The 12038-nt window shown below is 41.0% G+C and overlaps 1 protein-coding gene across 16 annotated transcripts in view; it reads left to right on the forward strand.

Moving 5' to 3' along the window:
- ptprsa (protein tyrosine phosphatase receptor type Sa) overlaps positions 1 to 12038 on the forward strand; it is a 231861-nt gene that overhangs the window by 35721 nt on the left and 184102 nt on the right. For all 16 annotated transcript variants that reach the window (XM_076874371.1, XM_004562015.3, XM_076874368.1 and 13 more), the window contains exon 2: positions 6924 to 7020. The gene's annotated coding sequence lies outside the window, so the exon portion shown is untranslated. The remainder of the gene's footprint in view (positions 1 to 6923; positions 7021 to 12038) is intronic.

Genomic DNA, 12038 nt, shown 5'->3' on the forward strand with positions numbered 1-12038 from the left:
ACAATACACACTCCAAACCTCTCCACCCCCCGCCTCCTCCCCCAGCCATTCAGGCTCGGGAACACAGCTGTGACCACCTCGGCGCCTTTCCAACCCAGTGTCACCAACGTTTCTATCGAAGGACATTGAAGGGGACTTAATCTGTCTCTCTCCCTATTAAACCCGCCTGCACCTTCACAATAGAACACGCTTTACTTTATCATGCCCATCATATCATGAAGCATTAACATGGGGGCCTACAATAACATTATTTATAGAGGCGTTAATATTAATATCGACCTGTGTGCTGTCAGTCTGCCTGATTTACTGAGCGCTGGAATGCCGAGCCATGTAGAGGTGGCAGGTGGACTAATTGAATATCAGTCACTGCACACAGCATGCCAATAGACACATTTGCTGCTGGACATACACACACGATTCACAATTGTCCAGTGTGCAAAACCAAAAAGAAAAAAAAATTAAATGACAAGAAGATTTAAGTGCATGAATGCACTGCCAGCTCAAAGAAGCACAGAGCACTTCTGTGTGTGCATAAGACGGTTCACCTCATAGACTTTCTAACCCATGTTACACGGCAGCAATTATGACTGGGGATCTGCTGTGAACGTGTAAGTATATTGGACTCTGTTGTACTTATCTGCTCAAAACAGACTCTGCTAATGAAACTTCACTCAGAGTGGCTCGTAGCCTCGTAGCCGGAGTGTTTCATCACAGAATTGTGTTGTCTGAGTGTGAGAAGGTTTTCTGACAGAGCACAAAGGTACAGGATTAGTTAGAAGCCATGGAGAATAATGAGGCTTTCGGGGGGAATCTGTCTTGTTTAGTGTGTTCTGTTTGTTTTGAAAGAAACCTCTCGCAAACTTTATTGAATTTGAGGCACTGTGACAAACATGCTTGAAGGAAATTGCCTTCCCGGGTTTCCTCCGTGGCGTGAGCGATAAGCAGAGTTCTGTCCTTTCCTTATAAGATTCCTAATTATTTAAAGTAACACTCAGGTATGCCATTCAGCTGGGTTAGTTACGACGTCGGGAGCAGCTTGGGAGAACAAGGAAACACAGACTGCTTCAGGTTGTCTTCCCAAATCGACTCAAAGGTTTATTTGATACACAGCAGTTTATATAGATGAAAAAAGGTTCGTGTGTCAGCTTTCCCAGTTCAAACCGGTACAGACCAAATAAGGAAACGTCTTCCTGCCTTCTGAGCAAAGTATCCCTTGTGTAGTTTATCAGTTCAGCTATAATTTATGATCATCCCAGCAAAATACACTCCTAGACATAGAATACAGAGTTCTTTCATCAGTGAATTCTGAAACAAACCACCTAGCCTTTAACGAGCCTTTTCCAGGAGATAAAGAAAAAGGGAGGATGGGAGCAAAGAAGTGGTCTCATCTCTGTGGTGTTTTCGACCTTCTGGTACCAGCTTGTGAGTCTTACATTAATTCTTGGGTCACAGAGAAAGAGAAAAACAACTAGTAGATCGGCCTTATTGAGTAACAGTTTTCCTGTATAAAACAATATCCTGTAAATGCTTACCGTGGTATCAAAATATCTAACAATGCTGATCAAAGTGTTTTAGAGGGAACCGATTTTCCTTAATAAAACCATTAAATTGCACTTTTAAACCACTGCCAAGCTAATTTCCTCAAAATTTTCTGGTGGTGATGAGTGAGAAGAGGGGTTTTTTTAAACTATATTATGGACACATCACAGTTCTGTATGCAACCTGTATGCAAAGGTACAGCCTATTTAGCACCAATAGTATTACCCAATCAACAGTGAGCAAGCTTTAGCCACATGCAGATAAACAGCCCATCATAGAAAAGACATTTGCTACGGTGCAATGTCAGAACCACTGGGTAATGGTGGAAACAGACTTAGCTTTCTAAAAAATTATTTTTTATTTTATATCCTCATCTATATTTTTATAGATGCCTTGAGCACAACGCAGAAAGTCTTGGCCTGGCTGTCCACTGGCACAAAAATATTGGTCACCCTGGGGGATAAGTCATCAGATGATAGCCAGTGGGTTCCTAGACACAGTACACTAGCACATGGTCATTTTCATTCTTTGTCGTTCATTATTAACATCCTAGAATAGAGAATTTGATGTAATAAAATAAGGAAGGCAGGCAGTTATTAAACTTCATGTGTTAGTTTTTCAGAGCTCGAGTCCAAAGCATGTTTGAGCTGGTATCTGCCTACTTTGCTGAAAGGTTTTGAAATCCAGCAGTGCTTCCCAGATTTATAATTTCTCCTGTATTTTTCTATTTAACCAGTACTTTTAATGAGTGGTCAGACTTAGACTTTCTCAAGGACATCATATTCAGAAACACAAGCATGCTGACAGCTACATGTTATGACTATATAAAAACCTATTCGACGCACTATAACTGGATTGAGGACAATAGCGAATTTATCTTTGCAGCAAGGTCAAGAAGCCTACATAAATCAGTCAAAAAGGAATACATCCGGGGGGGAGCATCCATTTTTAAGTGGGATATGAACTTTAACTAAAAATTGGTTGTTTCAAATGACAAAATATTCTCATGGAATTTGAAAATGAGTCCTTTCTTTAAGAGGAAGCTGCCCACTGGCTGTGTCTCTCTGTCAATTTTGTCTTATTGTAATAAAATGATCATAGGAACAACAACAGAAGCTAGGTTTGTAATGTTAGCGCCCGTGTGTCACGGTCCGCTGTGACGGACCGAGTGGAGAATGCGTGTAATGGACCCAGGTGCGTACACAAGTGAGCAGACGGGAGTGAGTTTTAACAGAAGGCGAGCCTTTTATTGTGGCTGGTAACACAAGAGAAACAAACAAGAATAAGGGCAGCACAAAAGCAATAACTAAACAGAAACCTAAACTGGGAATGAACTAAGGTAAGGCTATGACTTAGAATACAACAGACCGGGCATGGAAACACGGAGGGTGGGAACACAGCTGACACACATGAACCTAACGACAGGACAGGAGGAGTGAAACTGAATACACTGACAGTGAATACAGACTTTCAAAGTAAAACAGGAAACATGGAGATTAGACATGACACATGAACCGGGGAGACTTGGTACAGGGGAAGATGACATAAACAACTAAGGAACAAAACTAAACTGCAGTCTAGAAATTAACTAGGTGAACTAAGCTAGGTGCAAATGAATACAGAAGATACATGGAACTCAAATACTGGGTCGCTTGACCCAGGACCATGACACCGTGTCTGTAATCTTTTGACAAACTTTTGAGGGAGGAAAAAGCTTATAATATCCAATTCCACATCACTTCTATAAAGCTTGAGTTTAGGCTCCAGTGTGTTAAAGTCTTATTTTGTCAGCACATCTTTTGAGAAGTAGCTGAGAGCAGATCTAAAGTTGGATTTCAAACACCTGTGGCATATCATTTGAGAAGTGTGTACTGTGGGAGAACCACTAGAAGTTCAAATCAGTCAATCAGTCACATAGAAGCTGCTCTTTTAGTTTCCTCATTTCCCTTGACTTCTCTCCGTTCAACCCTTTGTTTTTTCATCTGATCTCACCTTACTCCTCCTTTCACTATCTGACTTGATCCTCCACCTTAGTCCCCTTCTCCACCCGTTCTCATCTCCCTTGACCGATACCATTCTATTGATTACATCAACTTAACCCCTCACACGTTTGCCATTCTTTCTCTTCACGCCATTTGTCTTCTCCTTTCTGTTTTCTTTTCCTTACCCAGCGAAGATCTGATTTTTAGTCTTTTAATACCTGGAGGACAATGGAGGCAGAGGAGGTGGGTGGCTGAGTGTAAGGTGAGGAAAGAGAGACATCAGGTGCTGCCATAGCAACATATTTTTTTCATTCAGAGAAAAATATAGTCTTTACTTTTGTGACATGGAAGTAGAAATTGTGTTGACATTTCATCATCTGGTTGAGGTGTGTGCTTTTTTATTTTACTTTTCAAGCAGCATACCTGTTGACATTTGCAAAGAGTAGGTCGTCCTTGTGTTTTTCTTCTTTTTGTGTTGCCATTTTTTTTATTTTCATGTGGATGCTTAGAGCCTCCCAGTTCCTTGTTCTTCTATTCTGAATGCACCCTATGTGACCACATTGCTGGAAAGAAACCACATATACCCATTTCTGAGCATGCATGTTTTCATTTCCCAATTTGCCATGCACCATGATGCTCGGCCATCTGTCTCAGCACGGTGACTAAATTCAATGCCAATATGTTGCAGGGTCATGAGAAAACAAACCGGAGCTGCTTTCCACATGATTGGACAAAGCGTAACTTAACCCATGTTGTGTAGCAAAAACAAAACCAAATAAAAAAGAAAAAGAATCAATCAGAGAGTTGCGCTCTCACTTAGAGCATGCAATTGTTAAGATGGTAGGCAAGATTCCCACTTTCTTGGATGTTGACTTTGAATGTATTTTAGCTCCCATGCTATACAACTAGCTCTTCATTCTGGCTGATTAATGGCAACTTGCCCGGTCAAGGGAGTGTCTCATGCAATGTAGGAAGCGGTAGTGCAACAGCGTGTGTGCAGTGAATAAATGCTGTACATTAAACAAATTCCCCCGCGCTCGTCTTGGCAGCCAGGCGTGTGGGAGTATTGCAGAATTTGGCCTCACATTTTTTTTCCAAGTGACACACAGGAGTGTATGCTCATGTGTGGAAACAGCCATATTTATTGTATATGTGACTTTTTGCCCCCAGAAAATCACTAAAACTATGCTATGTACTTGTTTTCAAGCCCATTCTGTGAAGCGCTTTGCACTCTTTCTGATATGCATGGCCACACAAACACATTACAGTTTCTCAGTATCATCTGAAAAAAAATTTCTTTACACACACATCCAATTTCTACTCTCCCTTGTGCTGTAGTTAGTATACCAGGGACTCCTACTGCAGCTAGCCTGTTAGTTGACACTGATTGGCCAGTGAGGGCCAGCCTGACCCCGGTGGCCTGTCAGAATGAAGGATCATGTTGACGGTCAGCCGTCAAGGTAATAAAGCCCACAGAGGATGCTTGGAGATTGTCTACAGGCAGCGCCCAGTTCGTGAGACAGTGGGGGAGGAGGAGAGAAGTCAATAACATCAGGATGAGGACAAATAGTAGTCAGTGGAAATTTGGTATCCTTTCTTTTGAAAAAAAATGTACAAAGTTGTCAGATCAACAGAAAGTTTTGAGAGGACTCTGAGTGAGTAAATTACACAAAGGACTAACACTTCTAAATATAATTTATAGTGCTGTTCCATTTCAGCATCATGCCTCGATCACAGGTATATTTATATTGTAGTACAGTTGATAATCAGATGACCTCTGATTCTAGTAGCTGCTATTAACATTCAGTCAATGATATCAACCAGATCCAATACAATTACTTTTAATAAGTAATCGTATTGTAACTTATTTACTACCAGGTGAAAATAATTTGTTACATTGATTTCACTTTACTCTGAAACTTAGCCTATAATTAGTAGTTAACAATATGTACTTTAGTCTGCAGTCCCACACAACGATCCTAATGAGATCCTAATGAGAACGTACAGACGATCGTTCGTTTAAAATGTGCTGAAGTGTGAACACAAAGCAAAGCGATTGCCACTGCAATTTCTCCATAGAAACATGTAGAGGCAGAAATGGAGAATCCTGAGTCTTGTCACTGTTACCTGTTGAAGATCCGGCTCTGGCTGCTGGGCTGAGATCGCCATAAAACTTAACTTTAAAATCACTCTAGGTTCTTCACCGACTTTGAGCTAGCATGCTGTCTATAAAGTTGATTGCAAAGATTCAGTGCTGTGTTAGCACTGTAATGCAGTTACTTCTGTCCTGGACACAACTGGCACTTTACAGTCACACTCTTGTCCTTTTGTGCAACGCTACTCCTCAAAAGCTGCAGATTTTCCTAGTCCCTGCACTGAAATCAGCTGATTGACAGGGAGCAAAGAGAATAGCCTTTTTTTGTTCTTTTGTTTTTGTCTTTGTAACCCAAGTAACAGCACAATTGAATCTGTAATGTATCCTTAAAGTGCTATTATTAATCAATTATACCCAACAAAGAGAGTGACACTGATAAACATGGTACAAAACTACTGCTGAAGTGCATTTGGAGAAGCTGTCCACATAGGACTTGCCATATCCACATGATATTGATCATGCCCATGTCGTGCTGTTCTTAATGATATTCATGTTGTTAGCTGAAAGAAGTCTCTACCCACGGGGTAATGATGAGCTCCTCTGACTTCTCACTTGAGATAACCTTCCTCAGCTGCTCAGTGGAAGTTCCTTAGGGTGGACTTACCCATATGGAAAAGAAATAGTAAAAACTTATATGTGAATACTCATGAAAGTGGCCACTTTGGGGATGTGGCGTACAACACTAGAGGCCAACTCCAAGCCCATAGCACATATATATATATATATATATATATATATATATATATATATATATATATATATATATATATATTTAAGTAGCCGAATATTACAAACACAAAAATTGTTCATCAGACACACAAAAATGAGAATGAATCCCTACAATTACATTTCATATTAAGACCATCAACTTATTCCATAAATGCAGTAGCCTGTTGTGCACGAGTGAATATCAAAACAAGTATCAATCAAATTCGCACATGCATGCACCCACAGATTTGGACCAGGCTCATTAGAGATGTGAAGGAGAAAATGATCAAGAGAAGCCAGGAGGGACTTCATGCAGATTTGCACTCCATAGCTCTCAGGCAATCAGCAGCAAGCCTCCTCCTCGCCCGAGAACTGCCGTCCTGTGGTCACAAAAGGCCAAGAAGGGAGAGCGAGAGAAACTCATCACAGCATTTGTTGAATCCCCCCACCCACCACTTGAGGAGGTTGTTCATTTAGTAGTCCCTTTCATTAATGTTTCTCTGTCATTTTCCCTCTCTCTCTTTCCATCTACTTTAAAGGTACGAGCGAGTGAGTTGTAAGAAGCAGAAGAAGAAAAAGAAGCCACTGGAGCAGCTGAAGATATGAGGCTAAAAAGGTTTTGAAAACAACCCAGCGGTAAGTGGGCCCCTAAATTTTTGCACAGTGCACCGCCATTTTAGATGGAGCAATTATGTTTCCAGAAGCTGCCTCGCACCCTGCATAATAACTGATTTTACACTGGTGGGCACAAATTCATGCTTTCTAAATCCTTTTTCTTTTTGTTCTGCTACATCCTTCATCCACGTGTTCCTACCTTTCACTGCTTTTCTGTCTTCTTCTGCTTTTGCATACAAATCTCTGATAGTCACAGTGTCCCATAATCCCACGTGAATACGTTTTTCCCATTCATGTCCCTCTTGTCATTTTTTTAACCACTGCAGATATACACATTCTAGTTTGCTGGTGCCGTGTTGTTTACTATGTTTCGAACTAACAATTATCACTCAAAAAGCAAGGCTACGGCAAATTAACCTAACGGCCTAATTGAAAAAGATAATAGGTAATTTTTTTCTTGTTGTCTTTAATAGATAACCAAGCAGAGCAAAGGAAGCAGTTAATCAAAACTATAGAATATCTAATGATGTTTAATTAAGCAAATCGGGGCGCAGTATTGCCCGTTTATTTTGCACGCAGTCACATGCACAAGTGCAAGTTTATTGAAGTTTGGTTCAACTCCAACTCCAGTGTTTTTGTTTCCACGTCCTAATGACACAATAAACTGTCATCTTTCTTCACGCTTTGGGTGCACCCTGCGCTAAGCTCATCCATCCATGCTGACAGCCGTGCTAAGGCTGAGAGAGATATCATCTACCTGTCACTGCAGACTGGCACTGAGGAGCTCCTTCTCTACTTCTGCAGTTCTTTTCATTCAGCGAACGGCGCTGGTGACTTTCAGATCTGGAAGCTATTGCGCATCAATTTAGACATGTAATGTACCCTCCTGAATGGGGTTTATTTACAGGCTCATTCACTGCTCCACTTTGCTGCAGAATTCATCTGAAATGGTTTCTGCATGCATTTTTCAGTGAAACTTATGTTCCTACTGTACAGAGTTTCCTCGTGATTATAGATTTCATCCCCTTTAATTAAAGGTAACGCCTGCATTTAATTCTAATTGCATAATTTTCTGTATTCTTGTTACAAGATGTCTTTGAAGGAAATTAGGAATATTGTGATAGCACATTTAGCAAATACACAGAGTGGCTGAGAAAAAAAACAACAACAGCACACTAAGCAAAGTGGTAGTTAGAGTCATTAATAAGTCGGTCTTTCCACATCTCAGCTGCAGGCCGCAGACTGTTTTTTCCCCAATTTTAACAAATTCAGAGGACTTTCTTACAAACGGTTACAGTATATTTTAAAAGGCTGAACATTAGGCTGTTTTTACATACTGCTCTTGGGGTGTAATATCACCATTTATTGAATTCTAACTGTACACGATCCACCACCCTATGTCTCAAGATGTTCATATTATCCATTCAAATATTGCAGCAGTAGGAAAAAATTTAAAAAGTCCCCCAGCTTAGTTATGAAACTCCCTCATCTCTATTGCTCCAGTCAGGGAATAGTTTAATTTCAAGTTGATAGATCAAATGTAGGTGACTCCACAGACATTACATACACTGCACACCAAATTCTTATTTCCATATCATCGCCTGATTATTAGTGCTGCTGGCAGAGCAGAAGACATGCAGAAACTGTGAATGAATATGAACAAATGGATGTCAGAGCACATGCAAGCCCAGACATAACCCTCGTCATATGCACAGGGACCCCTGCTTCTTGTCACCTTGCTGCCAGAGGCCACCAGCCTCATTAACAGCTGTATTTGGTATACTAAACCACGATGAGAGTGAAGTCTCGCTGCCCTGCTTCGTTCGACTGCAGAAAAGGTTCTGGAGGCAAGATGGCACATCTGGATCCCCCACTGTGGGCTCAACAAGCTGAAAACTGAGAGCGCGACAACAGTGTGTATCGACGTTAGATCCACTGACTGTGCCATTTGACAATCAGCAAAACAAAAAACTGTATTTTAAAACATGTCCTCTGTGAATTAGTAGTTAGTTGAAAATTGCATTGATCTAATGGTCTTCCTCATGTTTCAGCTTCCTGCATCAACCATGCATCTATGTGGCTAAATGAAGGCATGAGTCAAAAACTAAGTCCAATCAAATTGCTGACCTTTCTGTGTTGGCGTTATTATTATTGATTACTTAAAATCGATTTAAAAGATTGGGAGCATCAATGAAAGAAAGCTGGAAAAAAACAAGCAGCAGCTAAATACGAAAAGAAATCAGCAACTGTTACATTGTCCAGTAAAACAGGTCTAATCTCATCATTACTTTCAGTCTGAAATGTTTTGTTTTGCTCCCATGAACTGGTTGGTACCAGAAGGACTGAGTCGATTCCAGTATTGATGTTTGGAAAGTGTTCACTAAAGAAATAATACAATATTTCTTATGTGATTTTTTTTTTTTTTTTTTGAATGAGTAAATAAATCATCTTCTGAATGAGTTGCTCCTCTTCCACGGACAGCTGCAGTGACAGGTAGCCATGCTAATATACATTTGGGGGAATAGGATGTTCAGAGGAGAGCAGCTCTGTTCACAGTTTGGAAATGATTTGACAATTCATTTACTGTTGTGAGCTTTTCAGTTATGACACTGCTGAGTACAAGGACACTACACTTTTCCTATTACCCTTGTCATAACTAAAAATAACACCTTAAATTGCAGAGAAATCCCAAAAGTGAAAATTCAGTTATGAAACTAAGATGGTTTTAGATTTTATTAACTAAAATTAGACTATTTTTACTACTGATTACAGTCCTTTTAGTCTTTTGTCTTGTTAGTGCTATATATAATGTGTTTCACACTTCAACAGTATAAGCACACGATGGGCCTGGATACATGTTTACAAAGTAATTGTGAAAGGTTTATGATGCTGTGAGAAACCAGGACAATGCAGTGATTGACGTGCTTCAAGTCTTTCATAAACCAAATCTCATTTTTAAGCCTCCAGGGAAAATGGCCTTAATAATGAAAAGCCATTTTATTTTGCCTAGTAAGCATCTAACTGGACAAAATAGCTATTTGTTTTCACAGCTGCAAAACACTTCAGTTTGATTTCATTTGAACAAAGACGGGCACTGTGGGCCACCAGTGGGGCCACTTTGGCTAAAACTGCATGATCAACAGCAGCTATTTGCCCAAATTGGATGCGGCGTCTTTCGTTTAATTTTTGACATCTATTTCAGTTCACTGTTTTAAGTGTTTCGGTAATGGCTTGGCTGCGTTGCCGATTCAGTTGCCTTCCTCAGCAGGAGGGAGATGTGCGCTCCTCTAAGTGTACCTGAATTGGACAAATCCATAAGGCCTTTGCACCTGAATGAGCAGACAACAGCAACTGTTGGCTGAGCTTTAAAGACAGTTTCGAAGGAAAAGAGAGCAGTAGCTCTTAAGTGGCTCCTAGGATGTTAGCGGCACAATTAAACAAAGCTCTGCTAATCTTTACAGCTGGCGTCAAGAGGCACTGTGTTCTCTCAGAGCAGTGTTATCCGTAGCGTGGCACTGGTAGTCTGACAGGCTGGATAATGTGCCCTTCTGCCACCATCCTCTTCACAGCAGTGCTTTTACTACACAATTACTGTACTAGCAACAACCCTAATATACATCATAAAGAGTGGACCAAAAAATGCAGTGATGAATTAGCATCATTCAATTATGCACGCTATACAGCCAGTTATTTGTTGCGGCATTTAAAGAAATGTAAATTGACCTCGAGTTTTTTAGGCAATGAATCTGATTATGCTAGCACGTGTAATTTCATGGTATTTGGAAATGAAGGATGTTTTACTATATATTCTCTCCTCAGAGTGATGATGTGAAACTATGCAGTGTGGTGCATTTTAATAAAGGTCCTCTCTGAAACTCGTTAAGCTTAATTTCTTTCATCGCTCAATCATCAGCTCTGTCACAAGTTCTGGCAACCTGTTATGCTGAGTTTGGCTTCATAATTATGCAGCATTTCATACGTCCCCCGTGGCTTTGAATCTATACGCACTCAAAACTTAAGTGTCTCTCGTGATTTGCCAAACTGTGTAACAAAACTTAAACGAAGCTGATGGAAGAGAACAAACAACCTGCTGATATGAAACAAAGAAAATGGATATACAATTTAGGGTGGGGATGGAGAGATGCTATCTAGGTCTATTAATGCAGTCATTGCACTGTTGCCCCAGGATATAGAGCCTAATCCAGAGGAGTGCAAGTGAATGGGACTATGGCTCGGACTTGCCAGACCTACTTAGGTTCTGGTTGAGAGCACAGTGCTGTGTGGGCGAATCTATTCTGTCCTAGGCAGGGCACAGCATAAACATTGCCCAGGGAATGCAGGCAAGCAAGCAGGCAGGCATGCAAGCAGTCAAGCGGACAAGAGTAAAACTATAAGGATGGTTGCCTTTAATTTCCTTTCTACTGACTCCTCTCAATTGTCCGGGCCTGAGAGCAAGAGAGGGGAAAGAGAGAACAGTGTGTCCATATGAGTGGAAATTACCTGTAGTAAAACCTTTTTTTCTCAGGCCTCCCTCACTAAAGTGTTTACTCTTATCCACCCTTTCCCTCTCAAATACTCTGACACGTGCATGCATGCGCACACACTCTGCTCTGATTCATCCAGTCGCTACCGTGAAGCAATGACTTGCCTGCTCACTTACTGTCTTAAAGTTATTTGCGTTTGGTCCATAGCACTCTGGCACTCTGACCTTCTGCCCCTGCATGTAAACAGAGTACCACTGCTCTCCCATCCACCACCCTGCCACTGCCATCCCCCACCTTCCACTACCAAATAAGGAAGACACAGCCACTGAGAGCCACCAAGTCGGTCAGTAAGCCCACTGAGAAGGCCATTAGAGAGCCAGCAAGCCAGCGGAGAGGTTGGTAGAAAACCACCTCTGGCATCACTCATCACTACTGGCCTCTATGGCTTTACCCGCCTCTCTGCGGTTTAGAAATACACACACACTTATACACAAACACTCCCTGAAAGGTACACACATGCACTGTGACCTGAAAGCATTAAAAGCAGTCAAATAC

The sequence above is a fragment of the Maylandia zebra genome, linkage group LG15 (genome assembly GCF_041146795.1).
Source record: "Maylandia zebra isolate NMK-2024a linkage group LG15, Mzebra_GT3a, whole genome shotgun sequence".
NCBI lineage: Eukaryota > Metazoa > Chordata > Actinopteri > Cichliformes > Cichlidae > Maylandia > Maylandia zebra.